The sequence below is a fragment of the Triticum dicoccoides genome, chromosome 4A (genome assembly GCF_002162155.2).
Source record: "Triticum dicoccoides isolate Atlit2015 ecotype Zavitan chromosome 4A, WEW_v2.0, whole genome shotgun sequence".
In the NCBI taxonomy this organism is placed as follows: Eukaryota; Viridiplantae; Streptophyta; class Magnoliopsida; order Poales; family Poaceae; genus Triticum; species Triticum dicoccoides.
The window spans coordinates 589,481,555-589,486,652 of NC_041386.1; the positions used below are offsets into that span (position 1 = coordinate 589,481,555).

At 50.5% G+C, this 5,098-nt stretch overlaps 1 pseudogene; it reads left to right on the forward strand.

The window, feature by feature from the left end:
• The first annotated feature begins 1,693 nt into the window (after positions 1–1,693).
• On the forward strand, positions 1,694–2,596 carry LOC119289232 (annotated as a pseudogene).
• Positions 2,597–5,098: the final 2,502 nt, after the last annotated feature.

Below are 5,098 nucleotides of genomic sequence, written 5' to 3' on the forward strand. Positions count from 1 at the left end.
CGCTCCGCCTTTCGGTGTTTGAAGTACACTGCCCACGCCTCGTGGTTGCCGGCGTCGTACTCCGGAAGGGCTTGCTCCTCCTCCGATAGAGACGCCCGCACACGGTTGATCTCGGATTGGAAGTAGTTGGGGTGCTCGACGTCGGGCAGCGGGGGGACGGGGATACCCCCGGCGCTGAGCCTCCACCGCCCCGGCGCACGCATGTCGGGAGGCGCCGGGTAGTTCGCTTCGTGGAGGAGATAGGCTTCCCACTCGTGTAGAGAGCGGCGGCTGAAGCCATTGGCCGCTGCCCCTCGCCGGGGCACCTTTCGCCCATCGTCTGTGCGTGCACCGGGAGAGAGGGAAAGAGAGTTCGGCGGCAACGGCTATGAGTGCACGGGGAGAGAGGGGGTTTGCGGGTAGGGTGCGTTCAGCGGTGAGGCAGGGGCGGCTTATATAGAGGCCGAGAGGTGGCATGTGTACGCGTGACGAGAGAGGGCGCATTTTCTCACCGCGCCGCCCATGAGGAATCAATGGAAGGCTGATCGGCGGCAGCCTTGGCATTGATTCCCCATGGAAACCGAGGCGATGAGGACGACGAGGCGCGGGGGTCGCTGACTCGGCGGGCCCGCCATTCTTTCGCACAAAAAAAGATTGTACGGGGCCGCCGGGCGCCCCCCAGCGCGCCGGGTTTGGCCTGGGTTCGTCGGCGCTAGTTTCGTCCCTAACCGGCGAAAATTGGGCTCCTGTGGGCGCGATTGGGCCGATTTTTGGGCGTCGGCGCTAAAAAATGGCCTTGGGAGGCCTGTTGGGGTGCAGCTGGAGATGCTCTAAAGGCCACAACTCAAGCTATAACTGTGTTCGCCATCTTTGTATTTTATTTGTCTAAAGGAATTTGCAAAGAAATTAATGACATTATTGCTCAGTTTGGGTGGCGAGATGAGGAGGATAATAAAAAGATGGATTGGCTCGCATGGTGGACAATTCTCTTTCCTAAAAGTGAAGGGGGTAAGGACTTTAGAGATTTATATATTCTTTTAGCCTTGCGATGCTTGCCAAGCAATGATGGAGATTCATACCTAACCCTGATTTGTTCCACGCAAGAATTTTAAAAGCCAAGTACTTCCCTAACTATGATCTCTTACAATCTACCCTTAAGAAAGGATCATCATTCACGTGGCCACAACATCATGTTTTCTTTTTCATCCTTCAAGCGTGGATATATTTGGAGGATTGGTACAGGGGAGAGGATCCCATACAGTTCGGACTGGAAGGTTATTACCCCGAAAATGCTACATTCACGGGCTCCTACGAAGAGAATACATAAACATCCTAACTAAGTAACTATGCCCCCTGATTTTTAAGGGGTGGGCCCCTCCCTTCCCTTATGTCCAATCACATCTTCGCACGTTGTTGATTTTTTATTACTTTTATTATTACCCACCCCACGAGGTTAAATAGTAGTTAGGGATCTAATCGATGCTATTATTATTGGTTTGTGGCATGAAGAGCTCACGGGGATAATGAGTTTGGCTAAAAAAAGGAGATGAGAGGAGGGGATTGCTAATTTGGGCGCGGTAATCTCTCCGGGCCTCTCAACGTGCGGGTCGATGTATATATAGAGCTAATTAAGCTCCTTCATCCTCACACCGCACCACAATCTCTCCTCCTACGTAGTGTGCAAACCAACCAACACAAGACAAGAGAAGCAGCAATGGTGGTGCAGCAGTGTACGGTGGCGCTGTTGGTGGCCGTCGCCCTCGTGGCGGGGCCAGCCATCTCGTATGCTGTCGAAGCTGGCTACGCCCCAGCCGGGCCACAGCCCAAGGCCACGACTGAGGAGCAAAAGCTAGCTGAGAAGGCCAACAACGCCTTCAAGGCGGCCGTGGCGGCCTCAGCCGCAGCCCCTCCAATGGACAAGGGCAAGATATTCCTGAACACCTTCGTGCAGATCTTCGGCAGCTGGTCTCTTGAGGGGGTCACCGACACGTCCAGCACCAAAGCCATTTTCAACTCCAGGGTCGGCTTCACTCTGGCGTGGGCCTCACACAAAGCCTAGGGTGCTACCCCGGAGGCCAAGTATGAATCCTTCGTGGCCATGTTCGACAAGTCGCTCTGCATCATCGTCGGCATCCTGAAGGTCCACTCCGGTGAGGAAGTCAAGGGGCCGATCCCTGCCGGCGAGCTCAAGGCCATCGACCAGATCGACGCCGCCTTCAGCACTGCAGCCACCACTGCCGACGCTGCCCCGATAAAGGACAGGTCCACCGTCTTCGACTCTGCCTTCAGCAAGGCCATCAAGGAGACCACTGGTGATGCATACGAGGCCTACAAGTTTGTCCCTGCCCTCGAGTCTGCCGTCAAGAAGAGCTACGCCATTTTTCTTCCCAGGAATCCCCAGGACAAGCGCACGCTCATTGAGTCATTCCTGAGCGACACCATCGTCTCCATGGTCGTCCCCGCCCCCGCCACTCCCACCGCCGCCGCCGCTGCCGGTGGCTACAAAGTCTGAGCTCATCACGCATATACTGTACGTAGATATGCATATGCGTACGTGTGTACGTTACTGTGGCGGTGAGCGAGTTTGATCGATAATCAAAATCAATTCTTTGTTTTCGTTTCATGCACCGGCGATCGAGATCGATGACTTCTTAGAGCATCTCTAGCCGTTCTCCCCCCCCCCCCGGGGCTTGAAATAGCGTCGGCTGGGGGCCAACCGATGGAAAAATCGGCGTAGGGGGCTCGGGTTTCCAGCTGAACCCCAAGCTCGCCCCCCTCAGCCGCCGATTTTGGCCCACTTTCGGCGAAAATCGGCCCAATTTTGGCCCATGTTCGGTGTGGTTTGGAACAAATTGAACAAAAATTAATTTTTATCACATAGTTCATCACAGAAATCAATACAAATCAAATAGTTCAACAAATCAAACTCATAATTTGAACACAAAAAAACTCATATTTCATCATATGTCGAGCTAGGTGTTGCCCTTGAGCCTCTATAGGTGCTCCACCAAATCGTGCTGCAGTTCTTGATGCACATGTGGGTCTCGCATCTCCTGACGCATATTGAGTAAGGCAGACCAGGTTGCCGGTAGCTGGTGATCAACTTTGGCAAGAGGACCCAGCGTGTAATATGGTTCAGTGTCAAACACTAGCTCTTCCTTCTCGCTCTCAATGATCATGTTGTGCAAGATGACACGGCAAGTCATGACTTTCCACATTTGATCTTTCAACCAGGTCAGAGCGGGGTACCAGACAACAACAAATCGAGATTGGAGCACACCAAACGCCCGCTCGATATTCTTCCTGCAAGCCTCCTGACACTTGTCAAAGTAGGAGTTCTTGCCTCCTGGCATAGGGTTTGAGATAGTCTTCACAAATGTGGACCATCTCGGATAGATGCCATCTGCTAGGTAGTATCCCTTGTTGTAGTGGCGCCCATTGACCTTGAAGTTCACCGGAGGAGCATGACCTTCAACAAGCTTGGCAAAAACATTCGAGCACTGCAGTACATTGATGTCATTGTGAGTTCCTGGCATACCGAAGAAGGATTGCCAAATCCAGAGGTCCTGTTTGGCCACCGCCTCAAGTACCAAACTGCAAGCTCCTTTGGAACCTCTGTACATCCCCTGCCAAGCAAATGGACAGTTTTTCCATGCCCAATGCATACAGTCGATGCTTCCAAGAATCCCAGGAAATCATCTTGTTGCATTCTATACTAGGATCCGAGCAATGTCTTCAGCATTGGGTGATCGCAAGTATTATGGTCCAAACATTGCCACCACTATTCTGCAGAACTTGTACAAACACTCAATGGTGGTGGACTCGGCCATGCATCCATAGTCTTCCAGTATATCACGGGGAGCTCCGTATGCAAGCATCCTCGTAGCTGTCGTGCACTTCTGGAGTGAGGTGAATCCAAGTGTGCCGGTGCAATCCTTCTTGCACTTGAAGTAGCTGACGAACTCTCGGGTGGAATTCACAATCCCGAGGAAGAGCTTTCAGCTCATCCGATAAACGGCACCGAAATACTTACTCCCCGTGCAGTGGAGCGTCGGTGAAGTAGTCGGTGTCGAGCAAGCAATAGCCCTTCAGTCGATGCCTCACTAGTGCAGAACCAGGCAATAGCACCGGTTCGTAAGGCCCTTTAGTGACGGTTTAGGAACCGGCACTAACGTTTCGGCACTAAAGCCCCCCCCCCCCTTTAGTACCGGTTCAGCATGAACCGGTGCTAAAGGGCAACCACGTGGCACGAGCCAGCTCCGGGGGCCGGGAGCCCTTTAGTACCAGTTGGTAACACCAACCGGTACTAAAATGTTTGGGGGGTTTTTGGTTTTATGATTTCTTTTTCATCTAATTTTGTGTTTTCCATTTTAATTCTTTTTCGTTTGCTTGTATTTTACGGTACTACACATTGTACACGTTATGCATATATATATATATATATATATATATATATATATATATATATATAGAATTTCTAGTAGAACCAATCATATATATATCATCAATGTCTCACAAACCATATTAATTCACACATACACACATGTATAGCTATATACAATTTCTCCTACATATGCATGTTGCCTTCGGAGCCAGTGGCATTAGCCTAATTGGTGCCTTCGGAGCACGATGACAATTGGAAGTGGTTCATGGGGGCGGTAGCGGGTAATAGTATTCTCCCTTCGGATTTATGATCTGGTCGAGCAAAAATCCCGCTATTTCCTCTTGAAGAGCTTCTACGCGCTCCGTTTCTAGGAGCTTGTCCCGCACCTCTTTGAACTGTTAAGAAGGAGATCAATATGCATGTGTATTAGTTGTGTGACTAGATATCGATAATGGTGTAAAAATTGTGAATAGTGTTCTGACAAGCGTACCCATTCATGTCTTTGAGATCTGCTCCTTTCGGACGCCATCATGCGAATGTTCTCGCAAACGCAGAATGCACACAGATCAGTCCCCTGCGCCTGCTTTAGGGCCTTTATTACCAGAATGGAATTTAATTTGATCACATAATAATTAATCAAGCATGATAATTAAAGAGATGGCAGCTAGCTAGCTAGCTAGTACTACTTAATTACTTACCTTGGATCGAAACCATTTCAGCTTTGGTTTCCATTCG